The sequence below is a fragment of the Chiloscyllium punctatum genome, chromosome 44, assembly GCF_047496795.1.
Source record: "Chiloscyllium punctatum isolate Juve2018m chromosome 44, sChiPun1.3, whole genome shotgun sequence".
In the NCBI taxonomy this organism is placed as follows: domain Eukaryota; kingdom Metazoa; phylum Chordata; class Chondrichthyes; order Orectolobiformes; family Hemiscylliidae; genus Chiloscyllium; species Chiloscyllium punctatum.
The window spans coordinates 6,742,425-6,768,552 of NC_092782.1; the positions used below are offsets into that span (position 1 = coordinate 6,742,425).

At 41.0% G+C, this 26,128-nt stretch overlaps 1 long non-coding RNA gene across 1 annotated transcript; it reads left to right on the forward strand.

The window, feature by feature from the left end:
• Positions 1 to 261: 261 nt before the first annotated feature.
• On the forward strand, positions 262 to 21,087 carry LOC140466687 (uncharacterized). The gene is made up of 2 exons (XR_011955259.1): positions 262 to 339; positions 20,967 to 21,087. It is a non-coding gene; the product is annotated as an uncharacterized lncRNA (long non-coding RNA).
• Positions 21,088 to 26,128: the final 5,041 nt, after the last annotated feature.

Below are 26,128 nucleotides of genomic sequence, written 5' to 3' on the forward strand. Positions count from 1 at the left end.
TCTTTTGCAGATCATATTTGCATATGATTGTTGTAAATCAAGCACAGTACTTTAAAATGAAAGAAAAATTTTACATTGTGTCACAAGTTCATTACTGTGGGGTTCAAGTGGGTAAATATCTGAAATTCTTTGGCATTTATTATGATAGTGAAAACCATTCTCAGTGGCTTCACTACTGTCAACTCCTGCATATAGAATCCCAAGATTTAGCATCTGATTCGAATAATGTTTCACATAATCCAGAAGAAACAGGAACAATGGAGAAGTGAAAGAGCAAAGAAGATAGCAATGCAAGAACAAGCTCTGCGGGAGAGAGCAGAAAGACTGAAACAATTTCATGTAAGTATCTTTGAAATCGTCCAACTTCAAAAAGAAATATAACTTTACTGATAACAGAAACAAATAGCTGCAAGTAAGGATCCATTGTACTGCACCCTAAATAGAGTTCACATTTACAGACTCCATGTGCTGTGTATACAATGTTGTCAGTTCATATGCTTTAGATTTACAAGTTGTACAGAGTTGGCTCTGCTGTAATATCTGCATCATAAATTGTAATAGTCCTCTTAATTAATCTGGTCAGACATACTACGACATACCTCTGGGGTAGGTGGGAGTTGAACCTGGCCTGCTGGCTTAGAGGTAGGGACACTACAACTACATCACAAAAACCCTTGCAAATATTCTTTTTAAATCAACCTGTTCAATGATGTTACATCTATGGATTAAGTAGGACTCAAACCCAGGCCTCCTGGCTCAGACGTAGAGACCTTTGTGTCACGCGAGATCTTAACAAAAGCCCTCGCATTGTGTTTTGCTCTTAAATAAACTAACCCATGGAGTTAATCATTCCCTGCTGAGTAACTGGTTTATTTCTTAAGCTGTTATTTTTGTCATGACAGGTGGATGACTTGAAGCTGTGGAGGGGCAAGTTCAGCGCTATAACCCATCAGGTTTTAATTTCTATTTGAAAATAAGTCATATATCTGGCAGTGTGCACTGTGGACTGATAGCATCTGTCTTATACTTGATTAAAAGGTCATAATACTCAGATCGCAGAAACAGAACAATAATTTAACGCAGAGAAGGAAACTGTAGATGTTGTAACTACTGCATGTGTTAAATGAAAGTTCTTCAGCTGGTGAAAATATACAAATATTTGTGCAGTGAGAGTGCACAGGATAGAGCCATTGTAGAAAGTGTCTAAGCAAATGGGTCTACATTTCTTTAGGATTGTGTAACAAAAATCACCTCAACTTTAAGCAAGCTTGAGTTAGTGCAAATTCAAACATAGAATAAATGTAAGGGAAACAGCAAATTCTAATATCAAATAACCAACAGATTTCGTTGTTTGTGACACTAATTGTTAATTAGTAGACTCCATGTAAACTTAAACATGGGAACTGACTAGAGTGTTATAAATTCCAATGTTCAAAATGATCATGCAGAATTATAGAAATAATGTCACAGAACGAGATTACTTAGTTTATTATACCAGTGACAGCTCTTCAACAAAATTGCCTTTCTCTAACCCCATTTCTCTTCTTATTCACCATTAAAGCTTCTATTTGCGCTTTCCAAAATATGTATCCAGTTTCTTTTTTTAATAATTTTCCATTTCTGTCTCCATTGGCACATGTGTAAAACATTCCACGTTCTAATTAAAATCTGTGTGTAAAAGATTTCTAATTCTGTCCTGCTTTCTCTGAAGATCATCCTGGGGCTATCCATAGTTATTGATTTCCTTCAACTCTGCACTCCCTTAAAATATTGAAACCTCAAGGACATTCCCTATTGAGAATGACAAGGAAATAATTTTCCATTGTAAGGTCCAACCTTTTAAGTTTTAGTTATGTATCAACATTATCATGACCACTGCAGGTATGAGTATTTCAAAAGGACTTATGTTAGAAGATTTGTGTGTACAATCACACTGGCCACTGCAAGAGATGGAAAATTATGAAAGTATGTACTAGATGGCCCACTTAAACATATAGAGACATCAATGATTTTTTTTTAAAGTCATGCTTAATCTGCATCCAGCATTCATTGGCCATTCTGCTTTGATCTGAATGAGAAAAAGGTTTTGGTGATCAGTTATTATAACTCCTAATATTTCTTGAAATTATCATTAATCCCAACAAGTTTATGCCTCCTTACTGACATTCACACCTGAACGAGGCCATTCATTTTATGAATTCAGGGTGAGAAATGAATGGGAGCAAGTCCCCTGCAAAAGCTCTTGCAGTCACTTCTGCAACACCACTCGCGTGGACTTCAACTTTAACTACCTCCTCGAAATTCCAACATTTCCGCCACCATAAACAGAGAAAGTGTGGAGTAAGTGACCTACAAGTTGTTGTTAATCCCTTTAGTGACACTAGTGGGCAGTTCTTCATGCTGCTGAACATGTGCGTGACTATGACTGTTCAGAGAAAATGTCAACTGGAGAGGGCAGGCCTGACTGGGGCAGCACAGCATCAACTCAACATTGCATGGTGACTGATGTCATGGGTGAAATTCTCCCACAGTTAATTAAGGTTTTCCGTCAAGTGAGATTCATGGTGCCTAGTCTGTCATGGCACTGAGTTACTTTTCTCATGCAATCTTCTGCTCTTCACCTCATTAACTATACAACTGGGCTCTCAGGCGTGATTTTGGGGAAATGTGCAGTGAGCGAGGTGAAAGTGTTCAACACTCCTGGGAAATTCTGATATTCACATGGCTGGTGCTATATTTAATGGCCAACTGCACACCAGTTCAGAGGCTCTGAGTCAGGAAATGCTCCTTACTCCATACTGTATGAACATTATTATTGATGAACAAAAATAGAAGTTGTTGAAGAAGCTCAGCAGGTCTGGCAGCTTCTGTGAAAAGAAACCAGAGTTAACATTTTTGATCTGGTGACACCTCCTTGGAACTGATGGTAGCCAGGAAAATATTGGTTTATATGTGGTAGATAGGTTGGGAAATGGGGGTAAATGATAGGTTGGGATAGAGCGCCATGAGATAGAATAGTTGGACAGACGAAGGAGTGGATAACTATCTAGCTGGCAGGGTGAGTAGCTGTTAACAGTGACTGCTCGTGGCTAACAATACGTAGTGTGTAATGGCAGACCAAGTGATAACAAGGTGTGGTGGGTGGGGTTGTAGGCTACAGCATGGGAAAGTTCAGGCTCTAAAATTATTGAACTTGATATTGAGCCCAGAGGGTTACAGGGACCCCAAGTGGAAAATGAGTGTTATCTTTAACACTGCAGCCTCCCTGAGACAGAGATGTTGGCCAGGAAACAGGGTGGTGTATTGATGTGGCAGGCAACTGGAAGCTCAGGGTCTTTTTTGCAGGCAGAACATAGATGTTCTGTGAAGCCGTCACCCATTCTACACTTTGTCCCCCCAATATAGAGGAGATTTGTTTTCACATAGTCTGCCATTCCACACTACCTATTGTTAACCACTAATAGTCTCCATTAACAACTATTCACTCTCCCAGCCAGATTATTCTTTTGTCTGTCCAACAACCCCCTCCACCCTCCCCTCTGCTACCACCATACCTTCTGCATATAAACCAACATTTTCCCAGCAACCATCAGTTCTGAGAAAGGACCTGAAACCTTTCTCTTCACAGATGCTGCCAGATCAGTTGAGTTTTTCCAGAAACTTCCGTTTTTGTTTTTGATTTACAACATTTGCAATTCTTTTGTTTTTATTACTGAGGATATGGCCCAGAGACAAGGAAAAATTAATTCCCGCTTTGCAGGGAAGGACTGAGCAGTGCTGATGGATCAGGCCATGGAAAGGAGAGCAATCCTTTTCCTAAGGACTGCCATAGGAGGGTCATCCCACTCGACCAAGTTAGTGGGAATCTAAACTGCGGCCCAGGTCATTTCTGCAGGACACCCACCGGTGCATGAAGAAGGTCATGGACCTTCTCTGCTCCTCAAGTGTGAGTGTCACTATCTTTTCCCTGCCACTTCACACCCACAGCATTACTAATCATTCGAACTGCACATTAACACGCATCAAAGCTCATGACTCCAACTCTTACAATTGCATACATCAGGTCCACTCAATACACTCACACACCTCATCCTCCCAAGCTGCTCAGCCATCCTGCCAATTCAGCTTCCTACTCACTCAGTGGGGACATAGCAGTATCTCTACTACCACAGGATGTTCTTGCAACTTAGTGATCTATTAGCCTCTGAACCATTAAAGGGTTACCAATGACGGAAAGTGAAGAGTAGATCTGTCAGGATTCTTTTCAACCTGCTGGCTGTCATGTGAAACTTCACTGCACATCACTTGGATGTGATATCCTGACAGAAGTCTTAAGAATGACTTGATCCTAGCGTTAGGCAATGTTAGTGCCTCATTGCTTTTCCCCCTAATAATCAATACGAAATGTGTAGATATTTGAAAGGTGGATCATTCAAAGACATCAAACACACACAATCAGATGGGTAATGAGACAATTATCTAACAACAGAAAATGTTAAGGCATGCAAAACTAATAAGATCAACATGTCCTTTGTACGAACCAGGGTCTGCTGGCCAGACCACCTACAGAAACATAAACAATTAAATAAAACCGAGCTCATTAATTTTGGTGGTGGGCTTAAATGAGGTAATCTCTGGTCAATATTATACTCAATATTTTATTGCAATATCATGGCTGTCCTTCCATCTCAAAGTTTGGATCCTCCTCCTTATCTTCATCTTCAGAAGATTATTGTGGTGCTGGAAATGCAGAGCCAGTCAGGCAGCATCCGAGGAACAAGAGAATTGTCAGCTCTTCAATCTTTCAGAAGATTGTTGTCAGTTATTACCCTGAGCCCCCACCTTCTCCAATTCCCTCTATATTCTGGACAGATCTTTTCTGTCAGCTTCAGTTATAAAGGGTACACCGAGCCACAATGATATGGGATACACATTTGTAGACTACACTAAGAATCTGTTATGATGTATGAAAAACTTACCTTAAGGAGGTTTATGGTCTGTTCCAGTATGACTCCAATGCAGCATCAAAATATCCTTATTGTGTGTCATTTTGAGGATTCTTTAAGACAGTTTTTATATTGGAATAAAAGCCTAAACCCTGTTTCTATCACCACTGACACTACCAATGTAATTGTCAAGCCTTGATAAGGCATTAGTTCTGAGGTCTATCAATTTATCCAAATGTATGTCACACAGCCAGAGTTTTCATGCTATATTGGAAGTGGAGAATTTTAGCCACCACGATTGCTCACATGTGCACAAACAGAAATACGGAGCCCTCTTCCATATCACAGCCTGCGTATTCTTACAGTTCAGAGTGCAAATGCAGCAACTATGTGGAGTTGTCTGTGAGGTATGTTTGCAAATAGAAAGCTCTGGTGTCACTTTAAGTCCCTTTGTCCGAGTACATTTGCTTAGATGACATTGACAAGGAGGCAATTAGTGCACACTGTGTAATGATCATGATTACTTGAGGTCATCCTTAGACAATGTCTCATCTGCTGATGGAAGTGCAAATTGAAGTCAAATATGTGGAATTGCGAACTCAGTGCAGTGATGATTACTGCAATTGCCCATGACAGAGCCTCAAATTCCAAAAGTTTTAATCTGCACACATGGAAACAAAAGCAATAAATTACTCCACCCAATATGTACATGCTGTCAGCCATTTCTTATGCAGCTGTTGTGCAGTTTACTTTCAATCCAATATGGCAAGGCTCCAACTTACTTTCAGTGTGAGCAACTGATAGGCATTGCCTGGGATGTATTCATTTCCCCTCATCCTGCATGCCCTGCTTTATGTTGCAATCACTGTGGCTCCAATGATCTTTCAGCCTCCCCCCACCATTTCCATTGAGCCCCTTTCTATTGATCCAACAGAGCTCATAACTTTGGAAATTCCCATGATCTTGTCAGTCCATACGTAGAAGCCAGAGTTATTATGACGTGTATGAACCACCCATTTCCAGAGCTCCTAGCCCCCTCCCATTCACAAGATCCCAACTCACTTTTTCCAATTACCCTCTATCACTGTTCCCATTCCCTCAGTAAGCTGCAGGCTCATTGGGTTGGAGATGAGTTTGGGCTAGTGCACAGGGGCAGCACAGTGGCTCAGAGGTTAGCACTGCAGCCTCACAGCACCGGGATCCAGGTTCGATTCCAGCCTCGGGCAACTGTCTGTGTGGAGTTTGATGTTCTCCCCGTGTGTGCATGGGTTTTCTCTGGGTGGTCTGGTTTCCTCCCACAAACCAAAGATGTGCAGGTTAGGTGGATTAGCCATGATAAATTACCTGTAATGTTAGATGCATTAGTCATGGGAAACGTGGAGAAATAAGACAGTGGGTCTGGGTGGGTTATTCTTCAGAGGGTCGGTGTGGACTTGCTGGGCCAAAGGGCCTGTTTCCACACTGTAGGGATTCTAAGTGGTGTGAGACCTGACAACATTGCTGGCGGCTGCATTGGAGAGGTCCAGCAAGGACCCATAGTATCAATGGAGGCCGGAGAGTGGGGATTCGTGTTCCAGCAGCACAACGAGGGGACCCGGGCTGGTCGCTCCAGGCTCATGGCTGAGCACTTAACAAGAAGGATCGTGAAGTTGAACTTTATTTCTTTATTTTTCTGCCCTTATATTTCATGTTTAGGTTAATTTTCTGTGTTTTAAGATCGTGCTGGAGAGTGGCAACACTATCCAACACTTCTCACTGTTACTTGTAACAACTGTATGTGACAATAAATAAGTCAAATGAAATCAATGAAGCTCACTTTCCCACTACTGCATGGACTGCAGCCTCCAACCCCAACAATCTCCTTGGCTGTTAATTAGCAAACACTCAAGATTGACTGTGACCACCAACCACACCCCCACCCCCCACCTCAAAAGATTGACTTGTCAGGACAGTGCCAACTGACCATAACCCATTGCTTGGACTGATGTCTCCACAGCACCCTAAGTGTAATCCCCAGACTGGTTGCACTTGATCTGTAGGACTGACTGTAGCCTAACCCCTGGACTGAGGGGTCAGAGATTCCCAGACTCTGTGAGGACAAATTGTCTGACCGACCATGGCCAACTGCCTTGAGAGGAATTTGGATGTGTTCCTTGACTGACTGTGCTAGACCCCTGACTGACCATAATCTCCCTTCATTCCATTAAGAACTGCTCCTCTTTGACTTCCACCTATAGCTACTTGCTTGAAGAACATGCAGTCCTTCAACATCCTGCTTTGCACATATTGTTGCTCTAACACTAACATATTCTAATGCTAAACAGCAATATACCGTTTGACTGGCACAATCTCTCCACTGTGACACAGTGCCCGCCTCTCCCTCTACACTAAAAAGCAACACTTGAAACCATGGAATCTGGCAGCCTATAACTGAGGGCTGAAGACCCTGTGCACCAAAAAGTAATGTGAGCTGCACTGAGGCTGGAAGCCCAGCAATCAGTACTGAACTCATTGAGAGCGTCTTAAAAGAAGCAATGTGAAGGAGGCCTCCAAGGATCTGCAAAATGAGTGAGCTCTCAGAAAGGATATCGTTTACCTATACATGATATGTGTGTATCCCATGGCAGAATCATGAAGCTCCCTAAACTCCAAAGCAGGATGTTGAAGGACTGAAGTGGTGTTGGAGTTGAACTGGACAGGGTGAGCATTTGGCAAGTAAGACCATAATGTTCCAAAACATCTCAAAATATTCAGTTACTCCTGATCACTGCATTGACAGAAAAGTTTCTTCTTGCAGGTATCTTTTGTCGTCACCTTTCTGAAACATAAGCATCTAGCTATGTTTTTTCTGTAGATTCACAATGCCAGGAAATGACAGGGAACAAGAGTTAATGGTTCAATGTCCAGGCTTGTCAATGGAAAGTTCAGTTCATGAGAATTCAGTGTTGGATTGATTGAATACTGCATTGCCAATGTGCTCCTTTTTCGAATGAAATCAAGGAATTGTTTGCTGTTTTTGTTAAAGATCGCACACAACAATTTGAATAAGAGCAGATGGCATATTTTACTGACTGTATTTATCCTCAATAACCTAACCCTAATACCACAAACACGTATTGCTCTTTGTGAGGTCTTATCCCAAAATTAGATTGCCAATGAAGACATGTCATAGGTAACTAATTGGCTGTGAGCCACATTTGGATGTCCCGAAGCCATTGTATCAAGACAGTTTCTTTCTGCAGTACTGTTACCACGCTGCCAAAAGCTGCCACATCTCTAATTTTGCACAAACTGGCCTGACTCAGGTTTGTAACCACAGGAGAGTTAGGTTTCAGTTAAGTTGTGATTTAACCTGGAATGTGATCACAGCCAAGTTTCCAGGAGATATGAACAAGTATTGGGTTGCAGAATCACAGGGTGCTAACTTTTCCCCTTTTTCACTCCTGGTAATTCCTGTCAACGCAATTTGTGAAACTGTACACCCACAGTCTATGATTTGCTCTGAGAAAATAAACCTGAATACAGAGGAACCTCGATTATCCAAAGGACATAGGCAGGGAGTATCTTGTTCGGTTAATCAAATTCCAGATAATCGAATGCTGAATAACATGGTTAGCCAAGCATTGGGACCTTGCAATCTTGTTCAGATAATCTGAAATTCAGCTAATCGAATGCTGGATAATCGAGGTTCCTCTGTAGATCCTAAAATATACAATAAAACTCACTCTTGGATCCACTGAAAAGTGAATTGGTGAACCCAATGACTGACAAATAATGTCAGAGCTTCTAGTGATGCAATATCATAATCCAATCCCTTTAGTTGATAGGCAAACGTTTTGAAAAACACTGATAGAACTACAGATGCTGGAAATCAGAAATTACTGGAAAATCTCAGCAGGTCTGGCTGCATCTGTAGACAGAGATCAGAATTAACATCTGGGGTCCGGTGACCCTTCCTCAGAACCGTCAAACTGCTTCATTGAAATCAAAGCTCACATGCAAAATCATAATCGCTCACCACGTCAGGGAAGTACATTTTGCAACAAAAAGCTTGAGCAAGGTTTAAAATGTGCTTAAAAACCAAAAGAATCAAGGATACAGTAACTGAGAATCAAAAACAGAAATTGCTGAAAAAGCTCAGCGGGTCTGGCAGCATCTGTGCAGAGAAATCAGAGTTAATGTTTCGGGTCCAATGACCCTTCTCCAGTTCTGAGGAAAGGTCACCAGACCTGAAACGTTAAATCTGATTTCTCTTCACAGATGCTGCCAGACCTGCTGAGCTTTTCCAGCAACTTCAGTTTTTGTTTAAAATGTTCTTGTTCGAAGATGTTAACCAACCCATTGAATGCCAAATGTTATAGTTTTTAACAAGCCTGGGGAAGGCACTGAATAAACTACAGCAACTGGAGTAGAGCTTTTTGAAGGGAAGTGCTCATTTTACTGAGAGCTTTTGTACAGTCATTATCAGGTAACAGGAAATGAAAGTGAAGTCATAATATTCAGCAAAGATGATACACTTGACAAAACTAGCTGTGTCTGCAGTCAAGAGTCAAAGCTTTCATTGGAAAAAACTGCTGTTGTCAGCCTTCTCATCTAACATCCAATACCGGAGAAAAACATTTCCTCCCATGAGGTATTGAGGAGGGTGAAGCTTCTATCTCCATTCTGTGTTCTGAATGCTATCCTTCTCCCTGACAACTGCCTCAGACTAAGTCAGGTTCAGTTACCTCTAGACCTGATTATTTCAATACATTCCTGGCTTGTCTCCTACACTCTACTCTCTGTGTAACTGAGATCACCCAAAACTCTGCTATCCATGCCCTAGCTTGCACAGGCCCTGTACAACCCTGTGCTTGTTGCATACATTAACTCCCAGTGAATCATGTCTTAATTTTAAAATTCCCATAATTTTACACAAAATGCCCTTTGGCTTAACATCTTTCCAGTTCCAGAGCCCTCCAAGGTATTATTGCCCATTGAATTCCAGCCTTTAAACATCCCCAAATTTGCTGTAGCTTTGATGTCTGTGACTTCGCTTCCCTTTATCCTAATTCTACAATTCTTTCCCTAAAGTTTTCTGCCTTTTTATCTTGCTTTCTTTTCGCAAGACACTCCTTAAAACTCACCTCTTTGACCAAGCATTTGCTCACTTGTTCGAATGCCTATGTGAAACCAAAACAGAAGATGCTGGAGAAACTCAACATGCCTGGCAGCATCTGTGGAGAGAAAGTTAGCATTTCGAGTTCAGTGATTTTTTTCGAATATTTTAAATTCCCTTCATGCAGCATTTCTTGCAAATTGTCCTTATGAACTGAAGGGTAAAAAAGCTTTGATAAAGTGTCTCCTTTCAAAGCAATGCCCAAGAAAGAAAGATTCTTCTACCTGGCCATCCTTGTTTTGCTTAGTTGTACTTACAGATAGATTTACTATTTCATTATGTTCTTCTCTAGAGGGTTTCTAGGTTAAATAATTTAAATGAAACATCTAATTGTATTATACAGCTGTTACTAATTTGGCAGTTGTCTTCTGTTACACTAATTTGCTTCATAGCTTTAAACATAAAGCAGGATCTGAAAATTTGTTTCTGGGTTCATTCACCTAAATTGAAAGAGATTCTAAGAAGCAATTTGGAAAATGCAGGAGACATTTACTAAGAGGGTTTTGGGTTTTCTGGTGCTGGGTGTGAGAATGAAAGCGAGTCTGCACTCATTCACAAGAGAGATCTCAGCTGCAAGAGCTGTAGTTATCTAGATTTAAAAGGTGGCAAAGACTTGAAAATGCATTAATGATAAACAGCTGACTATCATACAGCTAGAACAGCTGCAGATATATTGGGACGACTACTTTATTAAAGATCAAAGAAATAGTTATTCCAACATCTTTGTTTAAAGTTCTTCATTCTTTGTGAGTGAATCTTGTTTCGTGAACTTTCCCTAATTAATCAGAGGAAATGAATCGCAATGCACCTTTGACATGAATAAAGAAGTGTTCCAAATCATTTTCACCTCCACGAAATTAAAGTGATTTTCCTCAGGCTGATGTGCAAATTGTATCTTCCAATTTTGTCTGAGCAGCAGATGTTTAATTTTTGCATTTCTCTGAGAATCAAAAAGGTCTGAATTCTGAATTCATTTTGTGAATTCAGATTGAAGCTCACAAATTACAAGCCTGCTGGACAAGCTACTTTCCTGCTTCTGATTTCCCAATGTGGGGCAGGGGTCGGTGGGGGGGAGGGGGGGGGAGGGGGGGGGGGGGAGGGCGGGAGGGTGGGAGGCGCCAATGGCTAAATCTCCCTGCCTGTGACATCCAGTCGTAAACCCATTCTGTAACGGAAGACATTTCAAAATTGCTACGAAAGTTTTAATTTCTTTGAATGCCGCTACAAGTACATATTAATACCAATAATTAGGGCCAAGTTCATATATGTAGACTCACTGATGGTAAAACAAATGCACCTTCAATAATGACAAATCAGACAGTTGCTTTCTAGTTGTTGCTGTACTCTCATCTAACTGATGATTTGGAGATGCCGGTGTTGGACTGGGGTGGACAAAGTTAAAAATCACACAACACCAGGTTAGAGTCCAACAGGTTTATTTGGAAACACTAGCTTTTGGAGCACTGCTCCTTCATCAGATGGCTAGTGGGGCAGCAGTATCATACAACTGATGTGATGCATTGAACAAGCCTAGATTGCTGTTAAGTCTTTAATCACTTAGAATGGGTTGCAGGTTTTAATTCATTAATATGTAAGTTCCAGAATTTCTTTCAAGTCTTATTCCTGAATTAACTTAAGGTTTTATAAAAAAAAAGGTGACATCTTAGCCCAGACAATCCGTTAAAGATGTGAGGTTGGAGTCTGTCCGTATCCCAACTTTGAGTCAGACTGGTTCTATTTCCAAAGTAGGAATTTATAAAATGTCACATGGATTGACAGCCTACAGATTGTCTGCTTTTTGAACAAAATAGAATGAATCTGCAAGTACAAACCTGCAAATGCAAATTCAATATATGTGTGTATGTGTGTGAGGGAGAGAGAGAGTGAGTGTGTGTGTCTGTGTGTCTGTGTGTGTGTGTGTGTGAGAGACGGAGTATATACCTGTGAGAGGGTGTGCGTGTGAGTGTGAATGTGGGTGTGGGTGTGTGCCTTAGAAAGTGTATGTGTATGAGAGAGAGTCTGCATGAGTGTGTGAGTGTGAGTTGAAAAATGTGGTGCTAGAAAAACACAGCAGGCCAGGCAGCATCCGAGGAGCAGGAGAATCGACGTTTCGGGCATAAGACCTTCTTCAGGAATGAGGGGTTGATTGAATGTGTGAGTGCGATTCTGTGTAAGAGTGTGTGTGTATGTGTGTATAGTGTACTGGGGTCACCTGTAATGTGACATGAACCCAAAATTCCATTTGATGCCATCCTCATGGGTACTGAACTTGACTAGGCAAAAGTGAGGACTGCAGATGCTGGAGATCAGAGTCTAGGTTAGAGTGGTGCTGGAAAAGCACAGCAGGTCAGGCAGCATCTGAGGGGCAGGAAAATTGACGTTTCAGGCAAAAGTCTTTCATTAGGATTTCCTGATGAAGGGCTTACGCCCAAAATGTCGATTTTCTTGCTCATTGGATGCTACCTGACCTGCTGTACTTTTCCAGCACCACTCTATATTGAACTTGGCTATCAACCTCTGCTCGGCAACTCTACATTGTTGCAAATCCCAAAGTCTGCCTTGGAGGACAGTCACCAGAAGATCTGAGGCCGACTGTGTTCTCCAATTGGGAGGGGTCATTCCCACCTGGCGATTGTTGCACGGTGTCCATTCATCCGTTGTAGTAGTGTCTGCTGCATCTCGTTAATGTACCATGCCTCGGGGCATCCTTGCCTGCAGCATATGAGGTTGGTTGAGTCATGTGACTACCTGCCATGCACATTGTGGGTGGTGTCCCCACGTGTAATGGTGATATCCATGTCGACCCTTTGACACGTCTTGCAGTGGTTGCCATGAGAGGGTTGTATGATGTTATGGTCGATGTTGTCCTGAAGATTGGCCCGTTTGCTGCAAACAATGGTATGTTTAAGACTTGGTGGTTGTTTAAAGGCAAGAAGTGGATGCATAGGGACAGTTTTGGTGAGGTGCTCATCCTCGATAATGTGTTGCAGGCTGCAAAGAACATGGCATAGTTTCTCCGCTCCTTGGAAGTACTGCACAACAGATTGGTTTTCAGGATACGCAACAATGCAGAGTCGCAGAGCAGACGCTGATAGCCAAGTTCAATACCCATGGGGATGGCCTCAACTGGGATCTTGGGCTCCTGTCACACTACAGGTGACCCCACTACATACACACAAACACACACACTCTTACACAGGATCACACTCACCTACTGAAGCAGACCCTGTCTCATACACACACTCTCCCTCAGACAAACAGACACACACACACACATGCACACCCTCTCACAGGCATATACTCAGTCACACTCATGCACACACATACTCACACAATCTCTCCCACTCTCCCACACACATACATACACGTACGCACACTCACACACACTCTCTCTCTCCCTCACATGCACACACACATAAATGAACGGGTAAAAATGCATTTGCAAATTTGTATTTGCAGATTCATTTTATTTTGGTCAAAAAGTGCACAATTGGTAGGCAGTCAGTCCATGTCACATTTTATAAGTTCCTGCTTTGGAAATAGAGCCGGTCTATCCGGGATGCAGAAAAACTATATCCTCTCATCTTTAATACATTGGCTGAGCTGAGATGTCACCTTTTCTTATAAATCCTTAAGTTATTTTGGGAATGTGACTTAAAAGAAGTTCTATGATTTACATATTAATGAACGAAACCTACATCTCCATTCTAAGTGATTAAAAACGTAATATCAATCTAGGTTTGTTCAATACACCACTTCAGTTGTATGACACTTTGATCTTTTACTATACATTCTGTGTCTTATGATCCTGCCCCATTAGCTACCCGACAAAGGGGCAGTGCTCCAAAAGCTTGTACTTCTAAATAAATCGGTTGGACCATAACCTGGTGTTGCGTGATTTTTAACTTTGCTGATAATTTTTGAGGTAATTTTCAGCAGGGGACATATTGACAAGATAGGTTGGAAGTTTGGGCACGTCTCCGCCACACATGGCTTTGCAACCATGACATTAATGTGCAATACACATTCTCAAACACTGTTGGCAGAGGATGTTTCCTGATGGATAAATTCTTTTTAATGTTCCTTTGACTCTGACAGGAAAGTTTTTTTTCAAGGAGAGGTCATGTGCACAGCAAAGGCCAACAAAGACAAATTTGTATGTTTGCTTTTTTTTACTGCTGACATTCATCCTACTAGGAGGTGAAGTGTTTGTCTGGGTTAGGTGCAGTATATCATCAACCTCATTCCCCTGAAGCCAACTGAAACCTCTGATCAGGTTGCTTCCACGGCTGAGTCATTAGCATCTGTCTCTAGTAGTTAAACCTCAGCTGACTCTGCATAAAATTATATCCATGTCAATAGAAACCCTGTGAGGTTTACACACAGTGGCCAGGTGTTACTTCCTTTGTTTCACCGTATTGTGTGTAATCATTGAGGGATACAGACTATCTAATTAAATCTTCAGTTTACGCATAATTGGTAAATGCAATCAGCAAACTCCCGTGGGAATCAGTCTTTAATAAGGCATTTGTAACAATTTGCTGCATGAACTTCAAGTGCAACTTGGGAACGTTAAGTGGAAATCTGAGAGATGACATTGACCATAAGATCTAGGAGCAGAAATTACACCCTTCAGCCCATCAAATCTGCTCCGCCATTCAATCATGGCTGATAACTTTCTCAACCGTATTCTCCTGGTTTCTCCCCGTAACCCTTGAGCCCCTTCCATTTCTCTAATAGATCACCCCCAGTTCTCACTGTGAGGTTGTGGCAATTTTCAAGCCATAGATGGATCACAGGAGGAAAATGGTTGGGAAGCACTGAGGTTGAAGAAGAAGGGTGCACTACCAAGATAGTGGGAACTCTCTGTTGTATGACATAGATCCCAGACCAAACAAGCACTGTACCTTTAAAGACTGCGGCATGACATCATGATAATAACATTCCTACATGAAGATACCCATCTCAACTTGGTCATTTGCTCTGTGTAATGGAGTGAATATGTACAGTCAATGAGCTATGTGTGTGGAGTGTACTAACATTAGACTATGTAAGTTTGCGACATTGTAACCATGTAATTAGTTAATAACTTTAATAAACTTTAAGAACTTCATCTCAATAAGAACCCAGCTCTCTGTGGCATATGGTATGTACTAACATATGGAACATGACAAAGGGCAACACTCTTATCTTGCACAAGACTCAAGTACCTCACCAATTCTCCACAGCTTTTCTCACTAAGAAGGAGTGAAACTTTTTTAGGTTTAACTATTTCTCTGGAGGGTACCCATTGATCTTTAAAGTTTAGACTGAGCCCAATTAAAATCAGCACTGACCCAGAATTTCCTGCGACCAGCATCATTGCGAGGGAGGCATTTATACTGCACTGCCTTGTTTTATAATATTGATTTTACTTAAAACTGGGGCATAATATAAACAAAGGGATGCCACTTAAGATTGAGGTGAGGAGAAATTTCTTTACTCAGAGGCTGGTAAATCTTTGGCAATCTCTTCCCAGATAGTTGTGGAAGCTCAGTCTTCAGTATATTCACAATAGAGACTGATAAACTTTTGATTATCAATAGTACAAAAGATTATGAGAACATAAGGCTATATAGTGTTCGATCAACCATGATTGTATGAAATGACGGAGCAAAATTGATGGATTGAATGGCCCACTCCTGTCCCTATGATCTTATGTTCCTAACAAGTCTCTTCAGCTGCTGATATATCCCATTATCTACATGCTAGATGCACTGCTCAGGCGAACATGTATACTTTGGTTAATCTAAACAAACACATCTTGGGAAAAAGTCAGGGAAAATTCCTATAATAATAAACCTTCAATTTTGCAGTACTGACACTATTTCAACTTTTACAAGTTCATTTTTATTCATTATAAACCGTAAGAATACATTTTTATAATACCCAGTGAATATTTGTTTTCTGAGAATTAGCAGTTAACAGAGTCAGATGTCTTATTCTTATATATTCTGTTTTAGTGCACAAGATGTATTTATATCATGAGGATTCCTGATTTCCTCATAACTGATGTCCCATGTATTAATGTTTCAGCTTTATTACACTGAAATTAGAGGTCATTCATGTGATTTACTATATTTGTTCATTAATATGTGAAGGAATTACAAATTCTTCACAGGTTCACATAAAATATAGGGCACACAAACAGGCCATTCAGCCCAACCAGTCCTTTCCCCCATTTGTCAATAGATGTGAGGCTGGAAAAGCACTGTAGGTCAGACAGCATCCGAGCAGCAGGAAAACCAATGTCCTAGTGAAGGGTTTCAGCCCGAAACACTGACTTCCCTGCAGCTCGGAGGCTGTCTGACCTGAGGTGCTTTTCCAGCCTTACATCTATTGACTCTGGCTTCTAGCAACTGCAGTCCTTACTGTTTAGCTTCCCCATACATGCACTTATACTAAACAAAAAGAAAGTGAACTGTGGATGCTGGGAATCTGAAACAAAAACAGAAGTTGCAGGTCCAGCAGCATCAATGGACAGAAAGCAAAATCATCATTTCGGGACCAGTGACCCTTCTGAAATGCAGACTGTTTTCTCTCCTAAGATGCTGCCAGAACTGTTAGGTTCTCCAGCATCTTATGTTTCTGTATGCATCTATAATATTTGCTTCAGCCACTTCCGGTGGTAGCATTATTTTCACTACTGTTTGTGTAACAATGTTTCTTTTAAATTCCCAAATGGATTTCTTGGTGAGAGCACTATATCAATTGCCTCTAATTATGTGCTTCTCTATAAGAAGAAAGATTACAGTGCATTCTGTTTTAAATCGACAGTTGCATTCCTCTACAAATTCATGCGATAGAAAATTGTGCTGTGAAACTCCTCTGTAGAAAATCGTGCTATAGACCACCACGCGATGAAATTCCTCTATAAAAAAATCGCACTATAAAACTCCTCTGTAGAAAATTGCACTACAAAACACCTCTACAGAAAATCGTGCTATAGAAAATTGTCTTTTGAAGCTCCTCTGTAGAAAACCATGCTATGAAACCCCTATATAGAAAATCGCACTGTCGAAGATTGCTATAGAAAATTGTTATACCCGTTCAGTAGAATGTTTGCATAATCCAAACAGCGTCCACAATTTGTCAATCATGTTATAGCCAATTTGCATTGACGAAACATGTGATATGCCAAAACAACCTGAATTTCCATAATCACTTTACCAAAACACTTTGTAACTTTAAAGATCATTATTAGGCCACTCTTCAACCTTGTTCTCTCAAGAAAAAAGAGAAAGATTGTCAATCTCTGCCTGATATGAAAACCCATTCAGATTTGGTAACAATCTTCCTGGTCTATATTGACCAGGCAACAAGCCAAAGTTCAGTTGAGGAATTTATAGCCTGTTCTGTGATATTCTTTTCCATTGCTTTGATAACCCGTGACATGTCTTTTAATAATTTTATGTTTATTTTTCTTCTGAAGAATTTAGTTTATTGTAAGTCCGTCATCAATTTGATCTAAAGAATCTGTAACTAGGCACTTTTGTACTTAAGATGACTCCATAATGGAGCAACTGTAAAACTTTTATAGTACTCATTTGAGTATATGTGACAATAAAACTAGCTCAATTCAATTCAATTCAATTCAACATCAAGCAGTAAATAGAAGGCAAGTTGTTTGCATTGAACTGTTATGTGCTTCATACTGGTGCTACCACTGATGCTACCGGTACGGATCTAAAGGACTCCTCACATGGTCCTATTTAAATATTTAAAATGTGGGCGGCACGGTGGCACAGTGGTTAGCACTGCTGCCTCACAGCACCTGAGACCCGCGTTTATTTCCTGCCTCAGGCGACTGACTGTGTGGAGTTTGCACGTTCTCCCAGTGTCTGTGTGGGTTTCCTTCGGGTGCTCCAGTTTCCTCCCACAATCCAAAAATGTGCAGGTTAGGTGAATTGGTCATGCTAAATTGCCCATAGTGTTAGGTAAGGGGTATGGGTGGGTTGCGCTTAGGTGGGTCGCTGTGGACTTGTTGGGCTGAAGGGCCTGTTTCCACACTGTATTGTAATCTAAAAAAAATGGCAGACAAGTAACGATCTATTTCTACATCCAGTCTGTTTCATACTTTTGTGAAACCTTAAGTGCCATAAAATAGACACTCAATATTCCACCAAAAAAAAATCTCCTAAAAGAGGTAAAAATCCAAATAAAAAGGAAAAAGTCAATTGGGTAAGTATCACTGAATCCCTAAGGTGTGGAAACAGGCCCTTCAGCCCAACAAGTCCACACTGATCCTCCAAAGAGTAACCACCCAGACTCATTCCCCTACTATATTAGCCTATATATACCCCGACTAATACACCTAACCTACACATCCCTGAACATAATGGGAAATTTAGCATCGCCAATTCACCTAAGCTGAATCACCTGGAGGAAACCCACACAGGCACAGGAAGAACGTGCAAACTCCACATAGACAGTCACCCAAGGATGGAATTGAACCCAGGCCCCTGCCACTGTGAGGCAGCAGTACTAACCACTACCATACCAGGCAAATGGTTCTGGAAAGTTTTCTCTCTGCCTCTTTAGGTGATCCAGACTAGTCCAGGAGATTGCTCCCATGCTGTTTATTGTTATATGGTATCTATTCTATTTTCCAAAAGATACTGTTCTCAATCCCAGTGAGAAACGCATCCCAATCTTGCTTGAATGAATTCATCCTAACATCGAGAGTGCAATGTCCTCTGTGGAAAAGTCAGGCTATTTCCTTGGCCATCTGAGGCAGGAACCCTATAGAGGAATTTGACTTTATGTTTATGATAATGACTAGCTGAGGATATTTATAGGAAATTGAAAAAAATTGCTCCTCATGTTCTTGAGATGTGCTTTAATCAATACCTAATGCTGAACTGATAAGTAGACATCTTTTTTAAGTTGCTGGACTATAATTGAGAATGACCATATTTGAGGAACTCCTGCCAACAGTTTAATTGGCCAACATCAGACATGACTGAATATGGTAGAATGACAGAACTCTGATCAGGTCCATTGTTCTGAGATCACTTGACTCTGTAACTGCTGAGTTGCAGCTTCATTGGATTGACACTGTTATATTATTAGGTATACCCAGTGCTACTTGTAGCATGTGTTACTCATTGAATCAGGGTGGATGGATTATAAAGTAAAGATATTACTGGGCCATGAGTGGTAGGGAAATGCTTTTCAATTGCTCCTGAAGAACCACAGAGTTTCATGCATTGCCCAAATTTCTCTGAAAGTGGAGTCACAGATCGACAGGGCAGTGAAGAAGGCTTTTGGGAAGTTAGGTTGAAGTTATACAGGACATTGGTGAGGCCACACTTGGAGTATTGCATTCAGTTTTAGTTACCTTGTTATAGCGAGGACGTTATTAAACTGGAAAAAGTAAGAAGAAATTTACAAGGATGTTTCCAGGACTCAATGGTCGTAGTTATAGGGAGAGGTTGGATAAGCTAGGAATTTTATCTTTAGAGCACAGAAGACTGAGGGGGGACCTTATGGAGATGTATAAGATCATGAAAGGCATGGATAGGGTGAATACACTCAGTCTTTTTCCCAGGGTTGGGGAATCAAGGAAGAGACGGCATCAGTTGAAGGTTAGGGGGAAAGAATAAAAGGGAACCTGAGGGCAACATTTTTATACAGAGGGTGGTACACATATGGAATGAGCTGCCTGAAGACTTGGTTGAGGCAGGTAGATTAACAATATTTAAAAGGCATTTGGACAAATACATGGATAGAAAAGGTTTAGAAGGGTATGGGGTTGGCGTGGATGGACATTTTAGTTGGCATGGACCAGTTGTGGCAAAGGGCCTGTCTCCATGCTGTAGGACTCTATGACTCTAAGTTAGTTTGTACAGCAAAATCTGGTCTGCATCTGTCCTATTCAGCAAAGTGGTGGTGCCACATTGATGGAGACAAGACTATATTTCCACAAGATCTGTTTTATGAACATTCCTATCAATACAGTCATGGACAAGTATATTTGTGAAAAGTAGACTAACAAGAGGAGTTCAAATAGGTTTTTTGACCCTCACATAGGTTTGCTCATCAACCTGCCAATATTCAATTCATGAGCTATTGTCCTTCAGGCTTTGTTGAAATCAGTCAGTAATGGCCCTAACAAGACCTCTTGCTGCCAAATATTGAAGACCCCTCAATATATCTTAGTGCTCAAAAAGAAAGAGAGCTGATTCATCACCTGAGGCTGGCAGGTGATTAACTGGAGGTTTGGCCTGATATCTGAAGTATGAAAAGAATGTAGAGGACTACCAGGGCGATTACTTTATAACAGTGCCACCACCTTTGGTTGGTCTGTCCCTGCCAGTGAGACAAGGTATACCTAGTCATTGAGGATGAGGAGTCTAGAACTTGGACTACTGGTATGGCTTGGTGAGCAGCAGCTGCTTAACTAGCTATGTGACCACTCTCCCAATTTTAGATCAATTTCCCAAAAAGTATAGTTATGACAACGTCATTCACCTGGATGGTATAGGTTAAAGAGGTTACTTGAACTGTGGTTATCTTCCATCCCAGAAAAGCTGTTCCTTTTACAATCTGTTTTTTTTTTAAAATAAAAATGAAAAATTGTGAACAAATTGTATGGTAGTAACTTTAATATAATGCCACCAGCAATGCTTAATATCAGTGGATGAAGAACATGACACATAAATAATATGCCGTTAAAGTTGTTGTTTCTAATGATTTGTCTCCTCAATATCCTTTGAAGATTAGTATTGGTAATCAGCTGAGTGGTTTCCTCCGATAATGCAGTGTCTTTATCCTGAGATACTTCAGTTTAACTGTGTAATCTTTCCCATTTTACTTTGTAGGAATTTCAGAAGAAAGTACTCAAAGAAGAATCAATGGCCCCTGTGACTGGCAAAAAGTCTTGAAACTAATGTTTTAAAAGAAATCTTAATAACATTACATTAATAAATGGCTCATTATTCACATATGTAAATTTTTATTGGTGTATTTTGATTTAATCTTTAAATATGCAAGGGGCCTAACAGGGAAGGCAGCTAAACTCAGGGCATGGTTAGGAACATGGGACTGAAATGTCATAGCAATTACAGAAACATGGCTCAGGGATGGGCAAGACTGGCAGCTTAATGTTCCAGGATACAAATGCGACAGGAAGGATAGAAAGGGAGGCAAGAGAGGAGGGGGAGTGGCATTTTTGATAAGGGATAGCATTTTAGCTGTGCTGAGGGAGAATATTCCCGGAAATACATCCAGGGAAGTTATTTGGGTGGAACTGAGAAATAAGAAAGGGATGATCACCTTATTGGGATTGTATTATAGACCCCCTAACAGTCAGAGAGAAATTGAAAAACACACTTGTAAGGAGATCTCAGCTATCAGTAAGAATAATAGGGTGGTTATTGTAGGGGATTTTAACTTTCCAAACATAGACTGGGACTGCCATAGTGTTAAGGGATTAGATGGAGAGGAATTTATTAAGTGTGTACAAGACAAGTTTCTGATGCAGTATGTGGATGTACCTACTAGAGAAGGTGCAAAACTTGACCTACTCTTTGGAAATAAGGCAGGGCAGGTGACTGAGGTGTCAGTGGGGGAGCATTTTGGGGCCAGCTACCATTATTCTATTAATTTTAAATAATGATGGAAAAGGATAGACCAGATCTAAAAATTGAAGTTCTAAATTGGAGAGAGGCCAATTTTGACGGTATTAGGCAAGAACTTTCAAAAGCTGATTGGGGGCAGATGTTCGCAGGTAAAGGGACGGCTGGAAAATGGGAAGCCTTCAGAAATGAGATAACGAGAATCCAGAGAAAGTATATTCCTGTCAGGGTGAAAGGAAAGGCTGGTAGGTATAGGGAATGCTGGATGACTAAAGAAATTGAGGGTGTGGTTAAGAAAAAGAAGGAAGCACATGTAAGGTATAGAGCAGATAGATCGAGTGAATCCTTAGAAGAATATAAAGGAAGCAGAGGTAAATCAGAAGGGCAAAAAAGGGGACATGAGATAGCTTTGGCAAATAGAATTAAGGAGAATCCAAAGAGTTTTCACAAATACATTAAAGACAAAAGGATAACTAGGGAGAAAATAGGGCACCTCAAAGATCAGCAAGGCGGCCTTTGTGTGGAGCCACAGAAAATGGGGGAGATACTAAATAAGTAGTTTGTATCAGTATTTACTGTGGAAAAAAGATATAGAAGATATAGACTGTAGGGAAATAGATGATGACATCTTGCAAAATGTCCATATTACAGAGGAGGTAGTGCTGGATGTCTTGAAATGCATAAAGGTGGATAAATCCCCTGGACCTGATCAGGTGTACCCGCGAGCTCTGTGGGAAGCTAGAGAAGTGATTACTGGGCTTCTTGCTGAGATATTTGTATCATCGATAGTTGCAGGTGAGGTGCCGGAAGACTGGAGGCTGGCTAACGTGGTGTCACTGTTTAAGAAGGGTGGTAAGGACAAGCCAGGGAACTATAGACCAGTGAGCCTGACGTTGGTGGTGGGCAAGTTGTTGGAGGGAATCCTGAGGGACTGGATGTACATGTATTTGGAAAGGCAAGGACTGATTCGGGATAGTCAACATGGCTTTGTGCGTGGGAAATCATATCTCACAAACTTGATTGAATTTTTTGAGGAAGTAACAAAAGGATTGATGAGGGCAGAGTGGTAGATGTGATCTATATGGACTTCAGTAAGGCGTTCGACAAGGTTCCCCATGGGAGACTGATTAGCAAGGTTAGGTCTCACGGAATACAGGGAGAACTAGCCATTTGGATACAGAACTGGTTCAAAGGTAGAAGACAGAGGGTGGTGGTGGAGGGTTGTTTTTCAGATTAGAGGCCTGTGACCAGTGGAGTGCCACAAGGATCGGTGCTGGGTCCTCTACTTTTTGTCATTTACATAAATGATTTGGATGCGAGCATAAGAGGTACAGTTAGTAGATGACACCAAAATTGGAGGTGTAGTGGACAGTGAAGAGGGTTACCTCAGATTACAACAGGATCTTGATCAGATGGGCCAGTTGGCTGAGAAGTGGCAGATGGAGTTTAATTCAGATAAATACAAGTGCTGCATTTTGGAAAAATAAATCTTAGCAGGACTTATACATTTAATGATAAGGTCCTCGGGAGTGTTACTGAACAAAGAGACCTTGGAGTGCAGGTTCATCGCTCCTTGAAAGTGGAGTCGCAGGTAGATAGGATAGTGAAGAAGACATTTGGTATGCTTTCTTTATTGGTCAGAGTATTGAGTACAGGAGTTGGGAGATCATGTTGCGGCTCTGCAGGACATTGGACAGGCCACTGTTGGAATATTGCGTGCAGTTCTGGTCTCCTTCCTATCAGAATGATGTTGTGAAACTTGAAAGGGTTCAGAAAAGATTTACAAGGATATTGCCAGGTTTGGAGGATTTGAGCTATAGGGAGAGACTTAAGAGGGTGGGGCTGTTTTCACTGGAGCGTCGGAGGCTGAGGGGTGACCTTATAGAGGTTTTCAAAATTATGAGGGGCATGGATAGGATAAATAGACAAAGTCTTTTCCCTGGGGTCGGGGAGTTCAGAACTAGAGGGCATAGGTTTAGGGTGAGAGGGGAAAGATATAAAAGAGACCTAATGGCAACGTTTTCACATAGCGGAAGGTACGTATATGGAATGAGCTGTCAGAGGAAGTGGTGAAGGCTGGGTACAATTATAACATTTAAGAGGCATTTGGATGGGTATATGAATAGGAAGGGTTTGGAGGGAAACGGGCTGGGTGCTGGCAGGTGAGACTAAATGGATTGGGATATCTGGTCGGTATGGACGGGTTGGACCAAAGGGTCTGTTTCCATGCTGTACATCTCTATGACTCTATGTTTACTATAAAAACTGAACCATTCACTCAACTCAAAGATTAATCTGGAACTGAACTGAATGCTTTAGCATCTTCATTTCTTAGTTTGTAATTGTTTCCTGACTGATGTCTTGTACATTCACATTTCAAACAACAAAGATGGATTTTGTTTATGTTTTGTCCTAGTGTAATGTTTTGTATTGGTTTGTTGTACTAATTGAACGAACAATTTACATTTAACTGTTGATGTGAAAGTTTGGTTCAAGATAACGCAACTTAGGTTTAGGCTTCAAGCCATTACCAGAAATCTTTTGCCAAACATAACATGGGTGATTAAAACAACCAGAACCATGTAGTGCCTTTAATGGTGTAAAATGAACCAAGGCACTTCATAAGAGCATTGTTAAACAAAAATATGACACTGATCCATAGGAGGAAATATGTCAAATGCTTAAAAACATATTCAGAGAGTGGACTTTCAAGTGAGGTCTTAAAGGAAGAAAGTGAGGAAGAGAGGTAGGGAAGGACATCAAAGAATTTGGAGCTTATTCTATTTGGAGGCATGGCCACCAAAGCTAAGCCATTAAAATTGGAAATACATAATAGGCCTGAAATAACAGATGTCACAGAGAGATACAAGGCCATGGAAATCACAGAGATAGGGAGGAGCAAGGCCATGATGAGGTTTGAAAATTAAGATGGAAATTTATTATTCAAAATGTTGCTTGACCAGGAGCCAGTACTTGTCAACAAGTACAATGGTGAAGGGGGGACCTGGACCTGCTGCAAGTCATGTCATGGGCAGCACAATTTTGGATGGCCTCAAGTTTGCAGCAGATAGAATGTGGAAGACTAACCAGGAATGCACTGAAGTAGTCAAGTATTAAAATAATAAAGGCACAAATTGAATGTGAAAAGCAGGACAAATCCAGAATGGTCAATTACCACCTTATCGATCCATTTCCAATCATCAGCAAAGTGATAGAAGGGTCATTGACTGTGTTACCAAGCAGCAGTGGCTCACCATCAACCTGTTCACTGATGTTCAGTTTAGGTTCTGCCAGGGACAATGAGTTCCTGACATCATTGTGGTAAAAATATGGACAAAAAAAGAGCTGAATTCCAGGGATGAGGTCAGAGTGATGACCCTTGATAACATGACAGCATTTGAACAAGTATTAAATTAACAAGCCTGAGCAACACTGATGTCAATAGCAAAGCTGTTTGCTGAAGTCATAATTAGCTCAAGGACGATGGTAGTTGGAGAGCAATTTTCTGGCTGGTCAGCATCTAATGCCCTTTCTTAATTGGCCAGTTGAGAATCAGTCAATCACATTGTTGTTAGTCTGGACTCACTTGTAGACCGACCGGCAGATATACTTTCCCAAAGAACAGTACTGAACCAGATGGGTTTTTACAACAAAAAAAGTAGTTATATGGTCATCATTAGACTCCCTTTCTAAACAATTGCAAGTTTGTCACAGTGGGATTCAGATCCTTTCCCTTGAAGAGTAGCCTGGATAACTAGCCCAATGGCAATCTCATTACCTCCCTGATTTCAGTCCTGGGACATTAATGGAAGAGTTCTTCAGCTGATCCATCAATGAACTTACCTCAATCGTAAGGTCAGAAGCAGGCATGATTGATAATCATTGCACTATATCAACAACATCTGACTCCTCAGATACTGAATCTATCCACTTCCATATACAGTAACATGCAGATAACAACCAGTGTCTAATAAGTGGCAGGTAACATTTGTGCTACACAACTGAGTATTTCCAGCCAAAGAGAATTAAACCATTTCCCCTTGACATTCATTGGTATTACCACCACTCAATCCACTATTATCAATATCCAGGGGGGAAATAACTCTTCTCAGGCCTGTATCTCACCACCAATCATCTCTTCATTTTAAAAAGGCATAGTCTTTGACTAAAGCACTGAGTCAGGTACTAAACTGTCAGTATAACTGACATTCAACCTTACATGGAGAAAGTGAGGACTGCAGATGCTGGAGATCAGAGCTTAAAAATTTGTTGCTGGAAAAGCGCAACAGGTCAGGCAACATCAAAGGAGCAGGAGAATTGACATTTCGGGCATAAGCCCTTTGAAGGCTATGATACTATACCATGACTTACCATTGACAGATTAGGAACTAACTCACCCATATAAA